This window comes from Aquila chrysaetos, chromosome Z, assembly GCF_900496995.4.
Source record: "Aquila chrysaetos chrysaetos chromosome Z, bAquChr1.4, whole genome shotgun sequence".
Lineage (NCBI taxonomy): Eukaryota > Metazoa > Chordata > Aves > Accipitriformes > Accipitridae > Aquila > Aquila chrysaetos.
Genome location: NC_044030.1, coordinates 44,424,641 through 44,450,555, shown reverse-complemented (window position 1 = coordinate 44,450,555; position 25,915 = coordinate 44,424,641). Strand labels below are relative to the sequence as shown.

General features: G+C 40.2%; 1 long non-coding RNA gene across 1 annotated transcript; it reads right to left on the bottom strand.

Moving 5' to 3' along the window:
• Nucleotides 1-629: 629 nt before the first annotated feature.
• LOC115337511 lies at nucleotides 630-25,915 on the bottom strand. Its single transcript, XR_003922170.2, has 3 exons — nucleotides 25,905-25,915; nucleotides 22,604-22,615; nucleotides 630-756 (listed from the first exon to the last, which is right to left on the bottom strand). It is a non-coding gene; the product is annotated as an uncharacterized LOC115337511 (long non-coding RNA).

Sequence of the window (25,915 nt, the reverse complement as noted above, 5' to 3'; positions counted from 1 at the left end):
AATATAAAAGAAAAATTTAATGAACAATGCACTGGGCAGAGTCCCACTGCAATACACGGTTGTAGATGGAGTCTACAAAGATGTGACACAAGCCGATTCCTCACATACACTTGCACCTGCACCAATCCCTTGAGTGGTTACATGGGGCACCTCAGCCTGGCGGTGGGTCCATGCCCCAGCCCAACTCTGCTGCACAAAGCTGGCCCCTGAGCTTGGGTCCATGAGAGCTCCCATTCCAGGATGGTCTACTAGACAGTGCTGAGGCAGTTTCTTGTCTCATCACCATGGGAAACTTCACTCCTTTGCAAGGAGTCTCTGGCATTCCTGCTTCCAGACAGTTTAACCCCTTCTTGCAGTTGGGCCTTCTTGGCCTCCATGCCAGATCATTCCTTGGTCACAAATTACAACTGCTTGAGCAGTTACAATTAGAATTTCCCCTTCAAGCTCAAGTATGTGGAATTCCCCCTAGCACCTGTAGGCAGCAATAGATATCATAGCTGTAAGTGTGCCCAGCTGGAAGAACTTGGACAAGTTGCTACATTACAAAAGGAGCTCAAGAAGCCACACAGTGTCCTGGAATGGGAGCAGGAGATTGATACATGGTATTGTGCACCGTCCCAGGTTGAGCAACAGCCCTGCCTTAAGTCTATGCAAGGGGAAGGTAGGCCTGAATTCAACCTCGAGCTGACTGACACAAGTAACTCATGAGATGAAGGAGACTGGACCCTTTTGTTCAGGGCAGAAGAAAGAACCTTCCTTTGTCTGCTGAAGTGCCCCTAAGTAATACACCCAATGCTCTGGGTTTGGAGAATGAAGAGCATGTGAGTAATGGACAGAATCCAGAAGTCAACCATGCAAAGTTGATCCAACCACTTACCCTCATTAAAACCAATGCCACCAGAAAAGTGTGTTAGGCATTAGTAATTGGAGATTCCTTACTGAGAGGCACCGAAGCATCCATTTGCCATCCAGACAATTTCTTTAGAGAAGTTTGCTGCCTACCAGGAACTCATGTTTGTGACATCATTGAGAGGCTACTGAGGCTGGTGAACCCTACAGACTGTCAACCACTCCTGCTGTGCCATGTAGAGTCTAATGATACTGTGACGAGACAACTTAGAACTATCAAAAGAGAGTATGTGTCCCACAGAGCAATGTTAAAAGGATCAGGAGCACAGGTGGTGTTCTCTATCCTCCCAGTCAGAGGAATGGGTTCAGGAAGGAGCCATCAAATTGAACAGGTGAGTGCCTGGCTGCATAGCTGTTCCCATATTCAAGGTTTTGATTTCTATGATCATGGACCTTTGAGAAGCCAGGTCTGTTGGGAGCTGATGGGAGTCACCGGACCAAGAGGGGCATCTTTGCCAACAGGATGGCCAGACTAGACTTAGTAGGGGAAGGGGATGGAGTTTTGAGCAAAAAAGAGCCAGGAGGTGCTGTTACATTAGGAACCAATGTGGAAACACCTGTAAAATGCCTCGAAAGAATTAGGTTTTTTCCTCTAAAAAGGTGACATGGTAGATAGCCTAGCTGAAGTGCCTGTGTACCAACGAATGTAGCATGGGCAACAAACAGGATGAGCTGGAAACCACTGTGCAGCTAGAAAGCTATGATCTAACTGCTATCACTGAAACTCATTGAGATGAAACTTACAACTGGAGTGCTGCAATTGATGGCTACAAACAGGTGACAAGGGGCAGGCAAGGAAGGAGGCGGGGGACAATGGTTGCCCTCTATGTAAAATAATTGACTGATTGCACAGAGCTGTCTTTGAAAAACAGTGATGAACAGATTGAGAGCTTATGGGTCAAAATTAGAGGCCAAGCCAACAAAAAAAACCTTGTGGCTAGTGTTTACTACAGGCCACCCAATCAAGGGGACCCTGTTGGTGAAGCTCAGCTACAGGAAGCATCACTCTCACAGGCTCTGCTCCTTCTAGGGGACTTCAATCCCCCTGTCATCTGCTGGCAAAGTAGCACAGCAATCTGTAAACAGTCCAGGAGACTCTTGGAGTGCATTGAGGATAGGTTCATGGTTTCATAGCCCAACCAGAGGCAAACCGTTACTGGACCTGTTGCTTACCAACACAGATGAACTAATTAGAGAGGTCAAGATTGGTGGCAGCCTGGGCTGCAGCGATTATGCCCTTTTTTGCCTCAATTTTCATTCTTCCCACATCTACCAAGTCCCTGAACCTCAAGTCCTTTCCACCGTAAGAGAAGATCAGGTTCAAGACCACCTGAGGTACCTGAACCTAAGTCCATGGCACCCAGTGAGATCCTTCCCAGGGTGTTGAGGGAATTGGCTGATGTAGTTGCTAAGCCACTCTCCATCATATTTCAAAAGTCATGGCAGTCAGGTGAAGTTCCCAGTGACTGGAAAAAGGGAAACATTGCACCCATTTTTAGGAAGAGTAATAAGGAGGACCCTGGGAACTACCAGCCAGTCAACCTTACCTCTGTGCCTGTTAAGATGCTGAACAGAACCTCCTGGAAGTTATGTCAAAGCATATGGAAGACAGGGAGGTGATCAGAGACAGCCAACATGGCTTCACCAAAGGTAAATCATGCCTGACATATCTAGTAGCTTTCTACCATGGAGTGGCTGCATCAGTGGACAAGGAAAGAGCAACTTATGCCACCTATCTGGAATTCTGTAAGGCCTTTGATACAGTGTCCTGGTTTCAGTTCCCCCAACATTCTTACCTGTAAGTTAGAGACATATGGGTTTGATGGATAGGCTGCAAGACAGATAAGGTATTGGCTGGATGGCCAGGTCCAAGTGTTATGGTCAATGGCTCAGTGTCCAAGTGGAAACCACTAACTAGTGGTGTCCCTCAAGGGTCTGTACTGGGACCAATACTATTTAATATCTTTATCAATGACATAGCTAGTGGGATTGAGAACACCCTCAGCAAGTTTGCAGGTGACAGCAAGCTGAGTGGTGCACTTGATTCTCTTGAGCAAAGGGGTGCCATCTAGAGGGACCTTGACAGGCTTGAGGAGTAGGCACATGTGAACCTCATGAAGTTCAACAAGCCAAGTGGAAGGTCCCACACCTGTGTCAGGGCAACCCCCAATATCTATACAGACTGGGGGATGAACTGATTTGGAGGAGGCCCGAAGAAAAGGACTTGGAGATACTGGAGGATGAAAGATTGGACATGAGCCAGCAATGTGTGTTTGCAGGCCAGAAAGCCAATCGCATCCTGGGCTGCATCAAAAGAAACGTGGCCAGAGGGGCGAGGGAGGTGATTCTCCCACTCTACTCTTGTGAGACCCCACATGGAGCACTGCGTCTGGCTCTGGGGTCCCCAGTACAAGAAAGACATGAACCTGTTGGAGCAGGTCCAGAGGAAGACCATGAAAATGATCAGGGGGCTGGAACACCTCTCCTATGAGGAAGGCTGAGAGAGTTGGGGTTGTTGAGTCTGGAGAAGAGAAAGCTCCGGGGAACCTGTATTGCAGCTTTTCAATATAAAAAGGGTGTTATAAGAAAGATGGAAAAACACTCTTTACCAAGGCCTGTAGTGACAGGGGAAGGGGCAATGGTTTAAAACTGAAAGAGACTAGGTTTAGATTAGACATAAGGAAGAAACTTTTTATGATGAGGGTGGTCAGACCCCAGAACAGGTTGCCCAGAGAAGTTGTGGGTGCCTTGTTATCGTGGTTTAAGCCCAGCCAGCAACAAAGCACCACAAAGCCGCTCACTCACTCCTCCCCCCCCCCCAGCCCTGGTGGGATGATGATGAGAAAATATAAAGAAACGCTCGTCAGTCAAGACAAGGACAGGGAGGGATCACTCAGCAATTATGGTCACAGGCGAAAGACTCGGGGAAAAAACAAAATCAATTTAATTTACTACCAATCAAATCAAAACAAGGATAATGGAAAATGAAACCAAATCTTAAAACACATTCCCCCACCCCTCCCATCTTCCCGGCTCAACTCCAATCCCGATTTTCTTTACCTCCTCCCCCCTAGCAGCACAGGGGGATGGGGAATGGGGTTTGGGGTCAGTTCATCACACATTGTCTCTGCTGCTCCTTCCTCTGCAGGGGGACAACTTCTCACTCTTCCCCTGCTCCAGCATGGGGTCCCTCCCACAGGAGACAGTCCTCCATGAACTGCTCCAGTGTAGGTCCTTTCCCCAGGCTGCAGTCTTTCAGTCACAGACTGCTCCAGCACAGGCTTTCACATGGAGTCATGGCCATCTTCAGGGGCACCCCCCTGCTCTGGCGTGGGGTCCTCCACGGGCTGCAGGTGGGCATCTGCTCCCCCGCTCCCCTCCATGGGCTGGGGGGGGACAGCCTGCCGTCTCACCACAGGCTGCAGGGGCATCCCCTCCTCCTGCGCTCCTCCTCCCCTCCTTCTGCACTGACCTCGGGGTCTGCAGAGGGGTTCCTCTCACATCCCACTCCCCTCTCCACTCCAGGTTCCCCTTCTTAAATCTGTTCTCCCAAAAGTGATACCACCATCACTGATGGGCTCGGCCTTGGTGAGAGGCGGGTCCGACTTGGAGCCAGGAAACCTTGTAGCAGCTTCTCACAGGAGCCACCTCTGCAGCCCCTCCGCCACTACCAAAACCCTGCCACACAAACCCAAAACACCTATCATTGGAAGTGCTCAGGTTCAGGTTGGACAGTGCTTTGAGCAACCTGATCTGATGAAAGATGTCCCTGCCCATGGCAAGGAGGTTGGACTTGATGACCTTTAAAACTTCCTTCCAATCCAAACCATTCTGTGATTCTATGGTTCTATATTAGTATTCTACACCAAGACCTAAACTGTGATGGAAAGTTTGAAAACACAGCCTTAAGTGAGTCAGCTACCAAGCAACAAGATATTTCAAAATCATTTTTATCTCCTCGTCTTCCAGTTCTGAAAACCTAGCCCTGTATTCCCAGACCCTGAAATGTCCCTGAAGTAGATGGTCCTGATAGAACACATTTTAGTCAAAGGGAAGACTTTGCATTTTATGAAATTTTTAGAGGGGAGGGTCTATTTCAACTTTGTATTTCCTTAAAACAGGAAATTCAGTTTGATTTATACTATTTTTTTATTCATTCTTCTTCCCCAGTCTGTGCCCCTTTCTTTTTCAATTTAGCAACTGAGCACAAAACTTAGTTATTCACTGGGCTTTGTACTCTAATTGGCTGGAAATGGAAGTCAATGCTGTGCTCTGTAATGAGTCTTGAGAGTCATTACAGTATTTTTCCAAAGCAGTAGCCTGCAAATGAGACAAAAATCAGACACAAAATTTATAACTCAGTGTTTTAAAATATGTTTGTAATTCTACAAAATAATCAAAGCCGTGAAAAGACCTAAACATACAGAATTTCTAGTTCTGACCTTCAAAAAATACTTTACTTTTCTGCTAGCTTATTTGAGGTGCCATTTACAGACTGTGGAAAGGCCAAGTATGCAGGAACATAAAAGCCTTCTTACACTTTACAGAAGCAGAAGATATTTCTTCACTGCAGCAGCATTTCTGAATCAGAAGGAGTTCTACTTTTTGCTGGTCATGAGGCTAAATGGGTGATAACAATAGATATTGGCCATGCAAAGGACTTTAAGTGAAAGCCCTAGCATATACTTGGGCTAAAATTGTTCATTTCATAATCAGTTTTACACAGGAAATAATTTTCACTGGTGTCTTCACTCCATACTGTCTTTTTCCTTCTAGTAATTTTTACATTGGTATTTTCTAAAACAGAATTTTTCCATATTTTTTACAGACCGACCATCTTCCATTTAGTGAAGGCAAGCCATTACTTCTTTTCCTGTTACTGAGAATTCTCATTTCTATCTCAAAAGAAAAGTAGTGAGAACTATGCTAATTCCTTTCTCAGCTCATAGCTGCCTAGGTTCAAGGGACATGTTCTGGGTGTTGAAAATGCACAATGAGGCATGAGAGAGCAAGGATATTATCATTTGTCTTCTCACTGGAATTTATTCTTAAAAATAATATGATTTGCTCATGTAACATTTCAAAGTCCATTCTGGAAAGTACCATAATACTAGTTAAAGCTAAATGTTGGGGGGATTTTTTTGCAGGTAGCAAAATACTGAAAGCTTGTGCAAAAGAACTGAAATTATCATTATTGAGCTTCTATCCCATAAGACTTCACTGAATATTCTATTATATTATTCAATTTCCCATTGACCTGATTTTGTTCCCCTGATTATAACAGTCAGAGTATTTCTCAGAATGCTCAAGGTGGCTTCTGTAATAAAACCAGTTAAGCCTAAAACCTCCCCCTGTGCTCTTTAAAATATAAGCCAGTTTTAAATTGATTGACTAAAACAAAACGCCCTCCTCATTCCTCAAGGGATTTATCAGATGAACCTAGGTTACACTGTCAGCTCTTGCATGGGCTTCCAGGGATTCAGAATTGAAGATGATGAGAATTGATGAATCTTGGTCATATGAAAACCCTGAGGGATACAAAATTTTATTAGGTGGCAGATGCAAAACACAATTAGCCTTCAACCCAGCCATTTTATTCCTAGTAAAGGGTCTATAAGAGTCAGGCTAATTTTCCCTACTTGTGTAGAAATCTATGAAAAGATCTATTGCTCATAGAAATGCTGTTAATAACTTTTCTTTTTCCACTTGCATCTCTGGCTCCTGTTAAGGTCACAAGTTAATACAATAAGGTGTGGATGAGATCAGTGATTTCTATACAGAGCCAGGACAGACTTATCTTTATTTAATTGATATTAATTTTGAATTGTTCCAGTCACCTGCCTTTGAGAAATAAGACATCTACAGTCACATTCAAGTAATCTGATTATCTACTAAATCTACTAAAAACCTTGTATCTATTGGTCTTTGTACAGATAGAACTGCATTTTCTTACTTCCTACAACTTTTATTTTGAATATTTATAGTACTTTAAACTTACTGAATATTTCATAGCTGAAGCAGTGGGTCTTTCCAATTTTTACTTCCACTATAGGAGGCATTAATTCATTAAATTCATACTATTAAGCTATGTGCTTTATTTTTCAGGTGTAGAAAGATTTTTACATGGATGAAGCCATTTTTTTAAAAATTATTACTGTGCTAATATTTGTAGCTTTATAAGAACAAGTATATTTTGTAACCACCAGTGTTGCAAACTTATCCTTGGACTCTTCTTCTGTTGTTGCTTAATCTGCCAACAGAGCAGAAAAAATCACACTGAACAACACACTTGTATTCTGAGATAAAATTATATTTGCAGAACTACCATTTAAATTTCAGTTTCTTCCCTACCACATACAGCATTAACTTCTAAACTTTACTCTTCCAAAAACTGAAAGTAAGAATTCACACTCATGGAACAATTGCTAAATGAAAAATAAAATGGCAGCACTTTCTAAGACTTAGTTAAGACCATGTGACTAACATGAACCTGACTGCTTAGTATATTACGGAGTCCCCACCAGAAACAGTCAAACATTCCTTAGGTAAATAGTCACACAGAGTTGTACCTTGAGAAAACATTTACACAAATTACTGTGAGAGCTACTAAACCAAGAGCCATTTACACATGCTTTGAACACAAAAGCCAAGACTGGTATTCATGCAAATGACAAGCATCACACCTGATAGACCATTTCACACTACTGCTTACACAATTCACAGCAGCTACAGCTTTCAGTGTCTCTTAACCAAAGTATGACTAGTCAAAAACCAAAAGACAAGTATCATAGATTATCTTTCTTATAAATTTATGTACATTTTGTACTTTTTACACCTACAACATTCATACATTTCTTGATTTTGAAAGTTTTGTCATCTTGTATTAATATGAAAAGGATGATAATGAAGGTTTATTGTTTTGACCCATTTATTTCAAGAAATATCAAAACCATCTTTTGTCTTGAGAAAGAACAAGTTCTGTCATACAGCTGGGACATCACTGGGATTGCTCAGAGAAGGTGGGAGAGCTCAAGCGACTGGAGTGCTGTGGTGGACAGACTGAAGGCCTTCAGGAGGCACACATAGGGAAGAGAGGAGGGGGATGCTCTCTGTGTGAAGGAGCAGTCAGGTGTGTGGGACAGATGGCAGGTGTGAGAGAGCTTGAGGGCCTGGGTTGGAGGAAAGACCAGTAAAGCTGACAACATAGTTGGAATGAGTTACAGACCAGCCAGTCTGGGTGAGGAAGTGGGTGAAGCCTTCTTTAAACTATATGAGGAGTTCTTTGTGTCACAGACCCGTGACACCTCCCAGAAGGACAGTTTGGCAGGACACAACCAATCAAGATTTCTGGAGAGTATCAGGGGTAACTTCCTGATACAGGTACTAGGTGGCCAAGCAGGGGCAACACATAGGTGGACCTGCTGTTCACTAACACGGAAGGCACTGGTTGGGCATGTGGTAAACAATGGCTGCCCCAGCTACAGTGACCATAAAATAATGATATTCAAGATCCTGAGAGGACTGAGGAAGGAGAGCATCAGATCCTGGACTTCAGGAGAACAGATTTTGGCTTATTCAGAAACTGGTAGATGGCATTCCATGGGAGGTGGCTTTGAATGGCAAAAGAGCTCAAGAAAGCTAGTAAGTCTTTAAGGACAGACTACCAGAACTGTTCATCCCAATACTCAGAAAATCAAAGTCATCTTGGCTAAGTGGGGAACTCCAGTGCAAAAAGGCAGCATAAAGGGGTACAGCAGGAACAGGCTACAAAGGAAGAATCTTAAAACATTGCCCTTGTATGCACAGGTGATTTCAAGAAAGTCAAACTCAGCTGAAGTTGGAGTGCAGCAAGAGCTTCTACTGTTAGTTAGTAGTAGTTAGTAGTAAGAGGCTAAACAAGGAAAATACGTGAATGCTGCTGAATGAGGCAGGTGATTTAGACAACACTGAGGTGTTCAAGTGCTTGACTGCCACCTTTGGCTTAGTTCTCACTGACAAGGTGTGACAGGCCTTGTGGGTTAGTGACAGGGTTCAGGGAGGAGAGGAGCTATCAGACAGGAATGAGGGTTGAGTCAAGGATTGCTTGCAAGGCATCAACATGCACATCTGGGACCTGATGGGCAGACCTAAAGGTGCTGAGCAATCAGGCCAATGTCCCTTCAGGGTCATTTTCCATCGGCTTTGAAATGTCATGGAGACTGGAAAAGGTCTCTGACAACTGGATAAAGGCAAATTTTGCACCCATCTTCAAAACATGGCAACCCCTGCCCCAGGAAACTATGGGCCAATTGGTCTCGCTTCTGTCTCTGGGAAAGTCTCAGAGGGAGTTCTCTTTAAGCATATTTTGGGGCAGGTGAGGGAGAAGAAGGAGATTGGGATTAGCCAGCACAGATTTACTAAGGGTAAAATAGATTTGCGGATGAGGGGAGAATAGTGGATATCATTTACCTACCATTATTCTCTCACTCATTCTTTTTCTCTGCAATCCATTATCCATCTATACTATAAACACTCAATGGCAGAGCTTTGCTAGTCTGCATTTGTAACTTGCTGAGTGTAAAGGGCCTCAGTACATTTCAGATATATCTTGTTTTCAAGAGTAAAGGTGGTCTGCAGGGTGGGCAGAGCCCTAGAGGCCTGTGTCACCTTGAGGCTCAGAGATATCTTTCTGCATGTTTGTACACAGCCTGAGCACACACTCTTTGACAGCATTTTAACTAGAAAGAAATTCGGCCACAAAAGGCATGGATGGAGTTGCAATGCAGTCAGCAAAGATCTCCATCTTCAGGTCACAGCTGAGAGTCTAATGTCTAGGCATTCCTAACTCATGATAAAAAGCCTCACTGGTCTGCTCACCAGTACAGTCATGGTCTTTTGGATGTCGCTGAAATAAAACAACAAATTAATCCCTGATGGAAGACTTTTAAAGAGAGACCCGAAAATATCACTGTACATGTATTTTTGACTATCCTATCTTTCTCTTCTCAAAAAGATACAAAATTATTCACATCGATTCTAACACTGTTTTCTCTGGAATATTCTGGTAAAATGAGCAGGACCTGTGAAGCCCAATGAAGCAGAAACCCAAGGAGGTTTCCCTTAAGCCACCATGTCAAATTTGGTTCTGCAAATGAGTGGTTTCGTAGTCAGAAAAGAAGTCTGTCTGAATGCACATCAGATACAGTGAATAATTGTACTACATGATTATTTTACGTTGTAAATTTCCCCTAGATATCAAAACTATAAAAAACATTCATCTATCTGAATTTCACTTGAATATTCGAGAAGGCATTCAACTCTAGCTTCAGTGGCTTAAATGAACTATGTTATTTATTCCCATTTCATGCTTAAATTAAATCACAAATGATTTGATGTCTTTGTTCAAAGTTTATCTAAACTCCCTTCTGTTCATTACGTATTTAAGACCCTGAAGAAAGAGCATGAACAATCAAGTTTTTCACATACTAGCAAAAGGCCAAATTCTGTCACTTGATAACCATGTGCTATCCCAATGACAAATAGCAAAGACATTGTATTATTAGTTTACTGTGCTAGGGCTTGCAGCTTGGGATTTATTTTATATTCAATGAGAGGAAAACATTACAAAATATTCCTGTCCAGCTGACCAAGCAGCCACCAAATTAGGGAAAACCTTTAATGCTCATCTGGTCTTTCAGATATTTCCTTTTGCTGTTATTCATATTTTTTACACAAAAGCTAGGCTAATATCACAAAAGCAGACTTAAAAGTTTTAAGTTCCTAAAAGCTTTAGCTAAGGCTCTATAAGTCTTTGTTTTCAGGGTTCAGACAAGGTATAAAGTTATGTAGTTGACCATGATCTCAGATAATATTTTTTTTTCTATATAGCAATAAACTTCATTAAAATATTTTATTTTTAGTTTTATTTTTCACTTCTAAAATTGAGGAAGGGCAAGAGAAAAAAAAATGAGTATACTGCATGCTTATTTACAGTCTCATAGAAATATGATAATGATGGTTAGTTCATAAAAACACAGTTATGAAAATAATTAGCCTAATGTTCTCATAGCAGAAAATGTGGTAAAATTCTGGAGGTTGAAACAACTGCTTTATAGCTTCATTAACAATATTTGTGAAGTAATTTGGGTTTGATTTTGTTGTTAATTATGACTGCTACATTGACATACTCTACAACTCTAAGTGCACTCCAACTTTGCAATATAACTAATGCACATTAAGATAAACAAAGTCACTGTTGTGTGAATTTAAGTGTGTATTTAAAATACTCAATATTAGCGTTTCCAGAGTAGTCACTGTACAATACACTGCTTGGGTAAATGAAACAAATGTAAGAAAGTCAAACAAAACCTAAAATGTTAATTGAGCTACAGTAGGCACTGTTTAAGATTAAGAAGCCACCAAGGGACTCAAACAGTTGTATACATTGGATCAAGACACAGGAGCATCATGGACTGGCGTGTCAGTGATCTATGTAATTACTATAGAGAAGACACTTGCCAGGTTTTAATGTAAGGTAATTAGAGGATTGGTTTGTTGGAGGCACAAAGAGATTGCATTAGATAATCTCTATTAGTTGTCATACTTTTAGCTAAGTCAAATCCTATATATACACTAACCCCCAGAAAATACAGCTTCAAGTGACAAACACAAAGTCATTAGAGCTATCACTTTAATATATTTTAAAATATATATTTAAAAAAACAACTTAGAAATGAGATAATTTATTTCTTTCAGACTTAAACCAGTGCACTTAACCATACAATTGTCCCCTTAAAAATCTATATGACCATCTCATATTGCAAAACACCTATCTGAACAGCACTTTAAGATACACAGGTATAGATCTTGTACATGTATGCTTTGCCCACTTGTGAACATGAAAAATTAATAATTCCTTGAAGTGAGTCCTAGCCTTTTTAGCAGTTGTTTTCCAGTACCATATACTGTATGTATGCATCAGTAACAACACAGATCTGCAGATGATTGCACTAGGGATATGACAGCAGTGTTAATTTTGAATGGCCTTACTTTTCAAGATTATTTTCTTGTCAGCAAATTTGATACCTCTTCTTGCCACACCCATTTTTTCTCTACAGTTGAATGTTTTGCAGTATAGTTATCATCTCCCATGCAAACATTAAAATAATAAATAACGTACAGAGGTTCAGGAAAATTTGCTGTAAGAATTTACAAATAGAGCAATAATTCATCTCCATCTCCCTTTCCATTCTCAATGAATTTCCTTAGCATCTGCTTTCATGTCTGATCAGATCACTCCATGAAGCTAGCTATCCATGGATGATAAAGAGTGGGTTTCAAACAGGAAACTCTCAATATCATATACACTTACTCATTAAATAAATGTTTCATCTTCTAAGGTCTCCACAGGTGTCCTGGTTTCAGCTGGGATAGAGTTAACTGTCTTCCTAGTAGCTGGTACGGTGCTATGTTTTGAGTTCAGTATGAGAAGAAAGTTGATAACACTGATGTTTTCAGTTGTTGCTAAGTAGTGTTTAGACTAATGTCAAGGATTTTTCAGCTTCTCATGCCCAGCCAGTGAGAAAGCTGGAGGGGCACAAGAAGTTGGCACAGGACACAGCCAGGGCACCTGACCCAAACTGGTCAACAGGGTATTCCATACTATGGGACGTCACATCTAGTATAGGAACTGGGAAGGGGGGGGGCGGGGAATCGCTGCTCGGGGACTAGCTGGGTGTCGGTTGGCGCATGGTGAGCAATTGCACTGCGCATTATTTGTACATTCTAATCCTTTTATTATTGCTGTTGTCATTTTATTAGTGTTATCATTATCATTATTAGTTTCTTCTTTTCTGTTCTGTTAAACCGTTCTTATCTCAACCCATGGGTTTTGCTTCTTTTCCTGATTTTGTCCCCCATCCCACTGGGTTGTGGGGGGGAGTGAGTGAGCAGCTGCGTGGTGCTTAGTTGCTGGCTGGGGTTAAACCACGACAACGGGTCTAAAGAAGACCATACTTTTAAAAGGCGCTAAGTATTTGATACTGGCATCAGATGTACTAGACTGTAGGAAATCTTTTAATTGCAACACAACTGAGCAATTTTTCCAGTCTTTCCCTGGTTCTACTCATATCGTAACAGAAAAGAATGAGGCCACATGTTCAGTAGGTGTTTGACTGTACACAGCAGAGTGACATTTGTATCCCTGAATTACACTCAGTACAATTTTAGAAAGCTTTGTCCAAAGAAAAAAATAAAAGAAGGAGGGAACATGGCAACAACTTAGTCCTTTAGGAAATTTGGACTTTGTAACCCAAATCATAAGCTGGCAACACTAGTCAGGGTTCAGCTGTATTGGGCAGCAAATTAGAAAGTGAGATGCAGAGCCTACTGAAAGTGTGAGAGGATAGCCATACTCTTCAGCATGGGGATATTCTTTTATCAAATTAAGCAGCAGACAGAGAAGCCAAAACTCGCAGTGCTTAGGGAACGTTAAGGGCCAAAAATTTCCTTTGCAGTCAAAATATAACTGCCCAGATCAGTTAAGGCAGTTAAAGAAGCAGCAGTAAATTATTTTGGTTTTGTACAGTCTAGTGCGTAAATAAATGCTTCAAAGATGAGATATTTTCCCCAGTGGTTCCTTTAATTCTGACAATGTACAAAAGACACATTATTAACACTTACAGGTGAAGTTTGACCCTGAGTTAAGCAGAATTTGAAAATGTTAGTCATTCCCTGTGTTACTCTATCTGAAGAGTCTGGCCCTGAAGCTCTCCTGTGTCACTGGACAGCAGACTTTTCCCTGTGTGATGGGTTGACCCTGGCTAAACGCCAGGTGCCCACCAAAGCCGTTCTATCACTCCCCCTCCTCAGCTGGACAGGGGAGAGAAAATATAACAAAGACCTTGTGGGTCGAGATAAGGACAGGAGAGATCACTCACCAATTACCGTCACGGGCAAAACAGACTCAACTTGGGGAAAATTAACTCACTTTATTACAAATCAACCAGAGCAGAGTAATGAGAAATAAAACCAAATCTCAGAACACCTTCCCTCCACCCCTCCCTTCTTCCCGGGCACAACTGTACTCCCGGATTCTCTACCAAGCCCCCCAGCGGCACAGGGGGACGGGGAATGGGGTTTACGGTCAGTTCATCACACGTTGTTTTCTACCGCTTCATCCTCCTCAGGGGGAGGACTCCTCACACTCTTCCCTGCTCCAGCGTGGGGTCCCACCCACGGGAGACAGTCCTCCACGAACTTCTCCAACGTGGGCCCTTCCCACGGGCTACAGTTCTTCACGAACTGCTCCAGCATGGGTCCTTTCCATGGTGTGCAGTCCTTCAGGAGCACACTGCTCCAGCGTGGGTCCCCCACGGGGTCACAAGTCCTACCAGAAAACCTGCTCCATGGGCTCCTCTCTCCACAGATCCGCAGGTCCTGCCAGGAGCCTGCTCCAGCGCAGGGTTCCCACGGGGTCACAGCCTCCTTCGGGAAACCCACCTGCTCCGGCGTGGGGTCCTCCCTGGGCTGCAGGTGGATATCTGCTCCACCGTGGACCTCCATGGACTGCAGGGGGACAGCCTGCCTCACCACGGTCTTCACCACGGGCTGCAGGGGAATCTCTGCTCCGGTGCCTGGAGCATCTCCTCCCCCTCCTTCTCCACTGACCTTGGTGTCCGCAGGGTTGTTTCTCTTACATGTTCTCACTCCTCTCTCTGGCTGCCGAATACCGCCTGTCCCAACTTTTTCCTTCTTAAAAATGTTATCACAGAGGCGTTACCACTATCCCTGATTGGCTCGGCCTTGGCCAGCGGCGGTCCTTCTTAGAGCCGGCTGGTATTGGCTCTCTCTCGAACACAGGGGAAGCTTCCAGCAGCTTCTTACAGAAGCCACCCCTGTAACCCCCTCCCCACTACCGAAACCTTGCCACACAAAACCAATACACCCTGACAAATTATAAACAAGGATATCTTTTCTCTCACTGGACTCCTACTCTTTCCCTATCAGTTATGGTCCTTTAATCACAGACATTATTTTATTTTTAGTTTTAAAATAATTATTTAAAACTCTAATCAGATTTTCCTTCCCTTCTGCTTGCAACTCTTTATTAGGAGTCTGCTAGACTGGTTACTGTCTTTATATTTGTCAACTATATTGTTAAAAAGAAACACTGGAACTCTTCAGCACTTCACTATAAAATATCACAGGAGGTCTTAATTCATGCTTCCTGTCTTATTTTTGTTCTTGACATGAGAGGTCACATAACATACATACATTCTTATCCCTTAACTATATATATAAGATCATAAACTCATTGGGTAAAAAAGATAAGATCTTTCCTAAGTGTTTAGAAAAAAACTTACTTCTTCCTTATGCAGTGCTCGCTAATACTGTCTTCTGACTGTAAATTTCTTAAGAATAAAACCTGCTTTCCAATTGTGTACCTTTGCAGCAAGGTACATTTGACATTGCTGAAAAGGTCCTCAAGCTGTAACTTGTAATGTATTCCCAGCTAACAATTCTAAGCCAGTCTTCTAAATTACTTCTGCTGGTCCTAAAATAATTTCTCAGAAATCCCATTCCTCCTACCAAATAATACTAGCATACTAATAATAGAAGACCCTCCATTTTTCTTTTTGTCAGTTTTTTTGTTCCTTGTCCCAAAACAATCCAAATCATTGATTCTTTAGCTTCTTGTTGCAATGAGTGTGTCTGAAGCACATGCTTAGCTTCAAGACTCCTGTTTTACCTTCAAGATAATGGTATATGTAACAAAAAAACTTGAAGACGTATTTCTTCCTTTTCTTTGCACCAAGTCAAAGCCTGACAATATCATCAAAAAGATAAGAAATGAGAAAGCCTTTCTTGAATCAACGCTTCTATACTCTCAAGCCCCTTTAGAACAAAAGGCTATGAGTAAATGCATTATAATAACATATCCAAATAACAAGCATATTATTTGGATCTCCTCTATCATGAATTTGATATTGATTAATTACCTCTTGAAAAATTTGAAAAAATTAAGGAAACAAACACAAATCGACAAGGAACACTACCTGAATCTTGGCTTATGCTCAAATGCATCAGTTTTCCTGGTTTTCTTCTCCTCCTACTGGCCAAATTTATATTTCTTTCTGGGAAATTTTTTAATAGTACAGTAGATACCATGCACATATGCTAAGATTGATGTACATGAGTTAGATAAAGACAAACTCAGTGAATTAGTCTGCAGAGAAAATAAATTTCTTAGTAGCTGAATTCAAACACAGTGAAAGCTATTATCAAATCAGCAGTCTTTTATGGACTGTCTTTTAATGGAAAACAGTCAATGAATTTCTTCCATCACGAGTCACTATTAAATGCTTCTCACATATTCACTAAAAAAATGCATGGATATATAAACATAACATAATTATTATACCCTCCAATAAATAAGGACTAGACATTTTGCCAAGGAACCGTAAAGGGTATTTCATCTTCTATGTTAAAGCTAGCTGAGGTCTTTGGTTAAAGAGACGGCTCTTTCAATAAGAACAAAACTTTTCCTACAAAAAGCTGATTGGCTGAGCAGTTAAACAAAAGACATCATCTGGTGGTTAAATATACACAAGGACTCTGAAATATGTGATAATAAGTAAAAAATAGTATTGGAAATAAACTGTAATCCTAATTTTGTTAAACATTTAGCTGTTGCCTCTGAACATCTTCAACATCATCTTGCTAGAAAAACAGAGGAAACCTATGAAAGAAAACTTGAAAAGAGAAGTTAACTCATTCTTGATGTAACCTATAACTACATATGTTGATGTATCAATAAATGTTGAAAAATTGCTATGAATGTATTTTCAAGTTCAGACACTTGGAAAATAACCACAAAATCCTTTGCATAGATGATGTATCAGTTATCAGGTATTGCCTGATATATTTCCTTCTTCCTTCTTCTATTCCCTTCCCTCCTTCCCTCTTTGCTTTCCTTTCCTTCCTTCCTCCTTTCCTTCCTTCTTTCCTTCCCACAGGCCTTCTAGATACTACTGTAAAGATACTTACAGGATCTTAAGCCTGCAGATGCTCTTTCCTTTGTTCATTAGCAAGCTGAAATTTCCAGCCACTTGCCACTTAGATCACTTAACCTTATTCTTAGTATAAGGGAAAATAAAGCTTTCCTTCTCTGCTTCTCGTTATAGCTGTGTTTGTACTTTTTATTCCTGTACAGATGTAGCTTGAATGTTTTTTATTGCAAAGCCTTGTCTCTTTTATGTCTGACCTAAGTTGAGGTGTTGATAAGTTTACAAAGTTATTCACAAACGTACAAAAGCAATAAATTAAAATTCAAGCCAGAACTTGACAAACCTTTCTCTACAAAGATAGTTTGGTAAAATCTGTTTTAGAATGATGGAGTTAAATTACATTATTTGAGATTTTTCTCTCAATCTAAACTATACATAAATTGAGTACTACATTTCTTTAAGGTAGGCGTAATTTAAAAGACCATTCAAAGATCTTTTTTACCAAGTGTCTGCAAATAAAAATACTCTTGGAAGTTCAACAGGTCCCAAACCTCCATTTTGGGTTTTGTACTTTAATGTGCACCAAGATATGTAAATGACTTTCCCAATAAACATGGCCCTTCCTTTTGTCTTTTTTTTTGGACTTACACTCTGTATTGGAGAGTAGCTAGTGATTCCTTCTTCTCAAGAAATGATGGGAAGTTAGAGATCACTATTTCAGTGCTCAGATCTGCAGTCAGAATACGACTTCCCTGTACTTCCGAGGAAGTGCTTTAGATTTTTTGGGACCTTTTTTATAATATGGTTACTAGTTCTAGAATATACCCATCAAAACCTCCTGTCTTTTCACAGAGCTGACAAAATCCTAATAATACAGGGAGAAATTCTTACTTCACCTGCAAAATGAAGTAAAGAACTCCTAGAAGTTGCTTAAAAGAGGAATGACCTAAGACATTTTGTGTAGGTCATAGAGAAATATTCACAAAGTGGTTGGAATATCTGCAAAGAACACATTCAGCTAGAATGTTTTGAAATGTGAGGGAAAAGTGAAGTAAGAATAAATTTACAAAGTTTGACCTCTGATTAAAATAATTGTTCATGCTACAGACTGCAGTCTCAGCAGAACCTTACAAGTGCTGGAGCAAAACCATCCTTGGACTAAGGCTGGATTATCTATGCCTGTTTCATAGCTGGTAGATGTTATGTGACCTGTTTTTAAAACCTGACAGTGACAAGGGTTGAACACACCTAGATAGCTGTTCAACTGCAAAATAATTCCCATTAAAAGATACTCCTAACTTCTAAAGCATATCTCCCTTGTTTATTACTTTTCTCCTATGCTAGTGGACTTGGACGATCAGTTGATCATCACCCTCTTTAAAACAAAAATTTTACATAATTGAAAATTGTGACACTGATTATATGATTCTTTTCCACAAACTAGTACCTCCAAATTCTGTCACATTTTTTATATACTGTGGTTTTAAAACCACTTACATTTGTCAGTCTTCTCTTGACCGTCTTCATCTTACCCACTCTACTCATCTGTGTGACCTATATTTTGTATACTACGCCAGGTGAGACATCATGACTGCCAAGATGAGGAGAGTAATTACCTCTTACGTCTTAATGTTTCTGTTAGTACAACATGATAGTAGCTTGTCTTGTAATGTCATCTCATTGCCAATATACTTTCAATCCGTACCATAGTGCAAACAATACCTATGTCCTTTTTGGCAGTACTGCTTTCGAAGCAGTTGTTTTTCAATTTGAAATTGTTCTTCTTCCTAAATCTAGCACATTATTCTTATCACTTTTGAATTTCATCCTCCTGATTTGGGCTCATTCATCAATTTATCAAAATCAATTGATAAGTATTTTAGTTCTGTACTCTAAAGGGCCTGCCATCTCAGTTCTGAATGTCATCTGCAAACTTCTACTGGTTTATTAGTACCCCATCAACCATGTGCCAGACAGAAAATTGAAAGTTTAGCATGAAAATTAATATAATTACTAGTACTAAATGGAAAAAAAAAAAATCCTTCCCAAATAGTGTTTGAAAACAAGCAATCATCCTTTGAGGTTTTAACCAGCTGTGAACCATCTAGTTATAGTAATATCTAAGCCGTAATTGCTTAGTTTGCTTATAAAAGTTGTGGTGCATTCAAAAATTTAATAGAGTCAAGCAACAGCACCTCTGCTGCATGCTCCTTAACCACAAAGCCAGTACCCTGTAGGAAAAGAAAATTAAATTGGTTTGACACCACTTGTTCTTGACAAATCAGTGCTGACCATACCTTAGCACCTGATTATCCTCTAAGAACTTACAAATTGATTGTTCAATAATTGTTCCAGTAGCTTTCTAGTGTTATACTTAGGCTGAACAGTCTATTGCTCCCTAGGTGCTCCTTCTCCCTTTTTTAATGACAGGCATTGCATTTGACCTTCCCTACTCCTCTGGGACCTCACTTATCATCCACAGCTTTCTGGAGATCTTTGTTAATGGTTCATAGATTGCTTCAGCTCGTCCTTTAACAGTCAAAGGCAAATTTCCTAAGACTCTGAAGATTACAATATATATAATTCATCTAAACACTATTTAACCCAAGCCTTCATTATTCTTATCAGTGTTCTATACTCTTGAAATTAATTGCGTTATGCATCTGATTGCAATTAACCTCTTTAAGAATTTTGAATCTAAAAGGTAAAAGACATTTTGTTCTTTTCAGCATCAACATTTATTTGTTCAGCATTCCAGCTGATAATTGGAGTTATATTTTCCCTTATCATTCTTTTTTACCTTTAATTTATTTTCGGCTTTCAAAATAAAAATATCAGTTTGTTTCTACGAGCAGCAAATGACTGACAGGCATCAGAAAACACTTAAGAACTGAAAACTGGGCCAGTGATAAGCACACAATACACAGCTTGCTCAATAGCAAAAATGCATAGGCTATTAATTTAATGTATTTTATATATAAATTTGTATTACTACATTTACAAATGCGGGGCGGGGGGGGGTTCATACTTATGCTTCTATTCAACTAAAATGAGTTTGTACTTCATGTGTCCTCTATGTATGGGAATTTGATTTTACAAGAACAAATGTATTAAATTAAATATTATACAATTATTAATAAAATATTTAAATTTTGCTCTAGAAGAATGTAGCTCTTCTCATGAATAGAAAAATGGCATTTACTTGTGGAGAATTATGTCAGCTGAAAACATTTTGATAAAATTAGGAAAAAGAAATTTTGGTTTTGTTTTGCCTTTTTAGAGTGAGTACCACAATAGACATTTAATAGGGAAAATTCTGTATTCCATGCTAGGAAGAGATATTTAATTTGAGGCATTGGCCTTTCAAATCTATGAAGCAGACCCTAGCATCCTAAAGATGTTTCTGAACGTCCACACATGTAGTACTGACCCTAGTTTAAGTCTGCTGGAGAACATTTGTTTTAGAAAATTAGAGACATTCTCATACTATGGGAAATTCAATATGTTGAACCATGGCCTACATCTCAGAAAGCTGTTTATAATGCATAAGAACAGTTTTATTGCACTACTACTTATGAACAGTGATGGATATTCTTGCATAATGGCAGAAAATGATCATTAGTTAATAACCCATAGGTAGATTTATCACAGTCCCATGTAATCCCTCCCTAGAGTAGGAGGCCCCATGAACCCTCTGCATCACTTATGAAAAGTAAGTGAGACTTGAATGGAGATGAACTCGTGTGAAGAGCCCTGAGCTGGTCCAGTGCACTCAGACAATATAATCCATTAAAGGCTCTTGACACAAGTTTGATGTAAGTTGAACAACCGAGTCACTGCTGAGAAACTAGCATTAAGCACAAGAATATCTGAGAAAGAAACAATCTCTTCCAGAAAAATTACCACTTTTAGGCAAATCTTGATTTACTTCATCATCACTTTTTCTCTGCAATATATTATTCCTTTAGTAGATAATTTTATGCAGATTACTGCTTTGGTGAGCTAAAACTACTTTACATGAAAATTAATGTAGGTCAAGCATTAATGAATGGATCCTTTTCATTTCAGATGTTTACATCCACATTTATGAAAGCAATATTTTTCTTGTCATGTCCAGAAATTTTTGACATAGGTTGACATTCCTGGTTGTCACTACCCAGCTACTGAATAAATAAACTAAAGAAAGAATATTACATTATTTGCAAAGTCCTATTGATATCAGAGATAGAAGAAATCCTGTGGTAGATTAGAAAGTTCTGTAATACCTAGAGATCTGTAACACCAGGATCATTCTGATCTTTCTGTTCATCTTGTTTAATGACGCACCAGTTCTGACTCATTCTATTCATCTTGTTTAATGGTGCATCAATTCTGATCCTTTCTATTCTTCCCGATTGATGGCGCAACCCTCTTGGCAGGAAAATGAACCACTGACCCGATGCAGAGCGACTTCGTGGTCAAAATAAGGAGAGGACACCTCCCCAAACGACCTCTGAAGACCACCCGAGACACCTGCACATGAGGAGAAGGCATCTGATGTGTCATGGTTACGTAATCCTATGCATATGCATTAGATAGTTTGAATATGTATTAGGTAGGAGTAGTTTAATAAATTAGATGCAATTGTTACTGTATAAAAGAGACACACCTGATGAATCTGGTGTGCTTGATTTGTGGAAAGTCCGCCAAGCACCCTGCACAGAATAAAGCAATATCCCTCCTGAGTATGTGAGATTGGTCTATTGCACACTGGGTAACAAATCCACCTTTAGGACAACACTATCTCCATAAATCATAACTATTGGAGGGAGTGGGAATCATAAAATACATGTAAATGACAGTAGATCATACAAAGAGATGTATTTCAAGGATAGGGGCTGCACCTTCTGAGATGTCCCTCCTTATTCTAAAACTAAAGGTCTAGTGGCAAACCTTTAAGTAACAATTCCCTACCTGGATTTGCAAAGCATAGCCTGCAGCAGTGTTCTATATCTTGAATGGGCCTTTTCACTACTGTGACACAAATGCAAACATATAGTGAAAAGTGGGTCAAAATATCAATAGGCCTGAATTTGTAACTCCCCCCTCTGTTTCCTTTTTTTTTTTAATACACAGGCTTTCCTAGGAATAGCTATTGTCAGAACAGAATTTATATGCCTGATTTCTTTTTAATTCACAAAGACAAAATCAAGACATAACTGCGGCTTTCAGGTGTTATTTGGCTAACTATAGTAAAAAGCACATACCGAAGCTTTCAACATATTCTTAATCTTTGAAAATTACCTAACGAGGTGGATTTTAAATGTAGAAGTTTAAATGTGTGCTTTATCATTTTGATGAAGAGGAGATTCACAATATTAATTTTAGGGGATTTTCCGAGTCTTCCTCATAACACCATTGGATTTTCTGATGAACAACGCAGTGTAAAACTTTACAAATTTGAACATAATGATTTTATGGCTAAGCAAATTCTTGTAGTGAAATTCTATGCCATGAGGCAAAAAAACTGCTAATATACTTTCTCACAGCAAGCAATCAGACTCTTAGAGACCCTCAGAGGTTTCATTAAGTTTCACTAGAAATTTTTAACACATACAGTGTCTGCTGACATCAAAAGTGGTTTTTAACCTCCTTCCTTCCCTCCTCTCTTTCTCTCTCTTTCTCTCTTTTCTCTCTTCTCTCTCTTTCTCTCTTTTTTCCTCCCTTACCCACTTCCTCTTCTTCTTTCCTTCTTTCTTTCCTTCTAAAAAGAATATAAGACTACCTTTTTCTTCTTCTTTTTTTTTTTTTTTTTTTTTTTTTACATAAGACACATTATAGTATGGAAACTTTAGAATACACTGCAAAAGAATGAAGTTGGATGTTTAACTTTTCAGTATATTGTACCATTACTATCTTAAATCACTCCTCCTACTGCTTTAAATTAATCAAAGGTGGAGAAAAAGAGGTTGTTTCACTGGTTGCTTTAAGGCAACATCCCTGAAAGTGAACAATCCCAGTTAATGATGAACCAAGAAGTAGATAAACTGTGCAGTACACACTCAACTGAGACCTCTCCATCAGCCCCCTCAGAATTCGGGGTTTGCTGACAGCACTCTTACTGATTTCTGGGCTGTATTCATTACTACCTTGTAAGGTAGATTTCTCAGATAGCTATGCCTAACTGTTAAAGCACCTTTTAGACAAAAAATGTACCTGGGAACATGCCTGGGAATAAATTTGATTCCATTACTGACCTTAGAAATGTATGCTGTGGACGAGATCCTCTGGTCAAATGTGATCTGATGAAAATAAGTAAGCATAACGTTCTGTAGGTGTTTCAGAGAAGCTGAGAGAAAAGATTGAGAAGATGTGAGAGAAACAACCCTCAGACACCAAGGTCAGTGAAGAAGGAGGGGGAGGAGGTGCTCCAGGTGCCAGAGCAGAGATTCCCCTGCAGCCCATGGAGGTCCACAGTGGAGCAGGTGGACATGTCCTGAAGGAAGCTGCTGGCCGTGAAAAGCCCATGCAAGAGTAAGTGCCTGGCAGGAGCAGCAACCCATGGAGAAGAGCCCATGAAGGTGCACATTTTCTGGCAGGACATGTGACCCTATGGGGGACCCCCACTGGAGCAGTCCATGCCCGAAGAACAGCACCCCATGGAAAGGATCCATACTGGAGCAGTTCTTGGAGAAATGTAGCCCATGGGAAGGACCCACATTGGAGCAGTTCATGCAGGACTGGTTCCCATGGGAAGGACTCCATGTTGGAGCAGGGAAAGAGCATGAGGAGGAAGAATAGGCAGAGACAAAGGGTAATGAACTGACTGCAACCCCTATTTCCCATCTCTGTCTGCCACTTGGGGAGGGGGTAGAGGATAGAAGAGTTAGGAGTGAAGTTGAGCCTGGGAATAAGGGAGGGGTGGGGGGAAAGTGTTTTTAGTTTTGTTCTTATTTCTCACCACCCTCCTCTGTTACAATTAATTGCCAATAAATTAATTTCCCCAAGTCAAATCTGTTCTGCCCGTGACGGTAATTGCTAAGTGATCGCCCTACCCTTATCTCTACCCATGATCTTCTCATTGTATTTTCTCCCCCTGTCCTGTTGAAGAGAGGGAGTGATAGAGTGGCTTGGTGGGCACCTGGTGGCCAATCAAGGTTAACGCACCACACATACACAACCAAACATTGAGGCCCCCCTCTGTCTTTATGAGAGACTTGCATCCCAATGCTGAGTGTAACACTATGAACTCTGTAAAAAACATAGAGATTTCAAATTCCACCTGGGATTCAAGCTCTGTACTTATAACTGTGTAACACGCTGTAAAAATTTCATCCCATCTGTTCTCCCTTCCCCTTGCAAGTGACCTACTCTTGTAGCTCAGGCACAAATGCGCTGTGGTAAGTCCATCCTATTTTATTTTAAATACTCTCCAACATTTGTTAAAGTTAAAAGGTATATATTTTACCCAAAATTATCTCTGAAATGAGTGATAAAGAAAGGGGAGAAGACAGATGGTACAGTTTGTAGAAGGAAAACTGAGAAATGATACATATATCTTTCAATTTAGTGGAAAACACAATACCAAAATTCTTGCTTGAAATTTGTAGTGAAATGTAAGAATAGTAGAATACAAAAGAGGGCAAAGACAGCTAGTGGAGTGCAATGCAATAAATTGTAATTTGTTGATTCAATAGAAGTACATGGGAGCTATTACACTTTGGCAGCTATTTTATTTTTCCCTTCTGGAGTTTCAGACTTGTACACTAAGATGAGTTTCATCTGATTAAAACTTGTACCATGTTTAATTTCCTTCAAAAGTACAATCACTTTAAAAGGGAAAGAGGGTGAAAGAGACCCACAAGAGAGTGAACTAATGTTCGGGGTGGAAAAGAGGCAGTAATTTTGCCTGGATACAGTTGTCATACTTTGTAAAGCCTTTAATGCTGGAATTTATTTATTAATGATGCATGGGTTATTACCCACCATCTGTATTGTGTTAGCAGTGGGCTGTTTCAGATTATGGTAATGTGTTTCTGATTTGAGTCGTGTTGAAAGCCAGAACAAGGCATCTCATGTGCAGTCCTCTTTGAGGCCTGCTGTTTTCAATTCCTCTTCACAGAATGGGCTTTTATTTGATTTGTTATGGGGATTTTTTCTTCTGTTGCCAAAACAGCTGCAAGCCTGGAAGGGAATGAGACACAGGGCCACATCAAACTTGTTAGCTCGTAAGAGAAACAGAATGTTCCAGGAACAAAAAGGGGAGCTGAAGGGACAGAGAGAGATGAGGAGAAGAGAGAGACTAGGAAGGGACAGAAGAAAAGAGGGCAAGTGAAAGGATAAAGAGCTCTAATAGACTTTTTACTTGGTTTTCATATCAAGGGCACATAAAAAAATGTTTTCTATTCCAAGTGGCATACAACATATTGTTTTGTTTTTAATTTAATATCCCAGTTAACACAGAAAGTCTTTTTTTTCTTTTTTTCCCTGTTTTTGAAAGACTCCAACTGCCTCTATGCTAGTGCTAAGCAGGAAATAAAACATTTACCCCAAATGAGCTGCCACCAAAAGGGAAAAAGAAACCCCAAAGCCAAAACCAAGGTCTGCTCATGTTTCTGATGTGGCATGCAGTGTGTTCATAGTAGAGAAATGTGAAGACAAGGAGAAAAAAGCACACAGCTCCCTTGCTGAGAATCCTCATACTTAGATCTCAGTGTCTGTGTATCAGGCTGTTAAACTGTATTTCTGAAGTTAAATAAGTAAGTAGAGAAGATGATTCCTCTCCATAAAAGTTGATACCTCTCCATAAGACCTGGACTATGGGCTTCTTAGCATCCCAGCTGCATTTGTGGTACATTTTTAATCTGGGGAGTATTTTTGAAAAATAGCGTGGGTACTTCTATATTTAATTTAAATCCTACTGAATATTTTACGGAAATCTGTTGGTAAGAAAAAGTTGAACATTCCACAGGCTAAAATGGAGTTCTTTTATGTTAAATACTAGAGTAATATACCATGTCATTTTCAGACCATGACATATG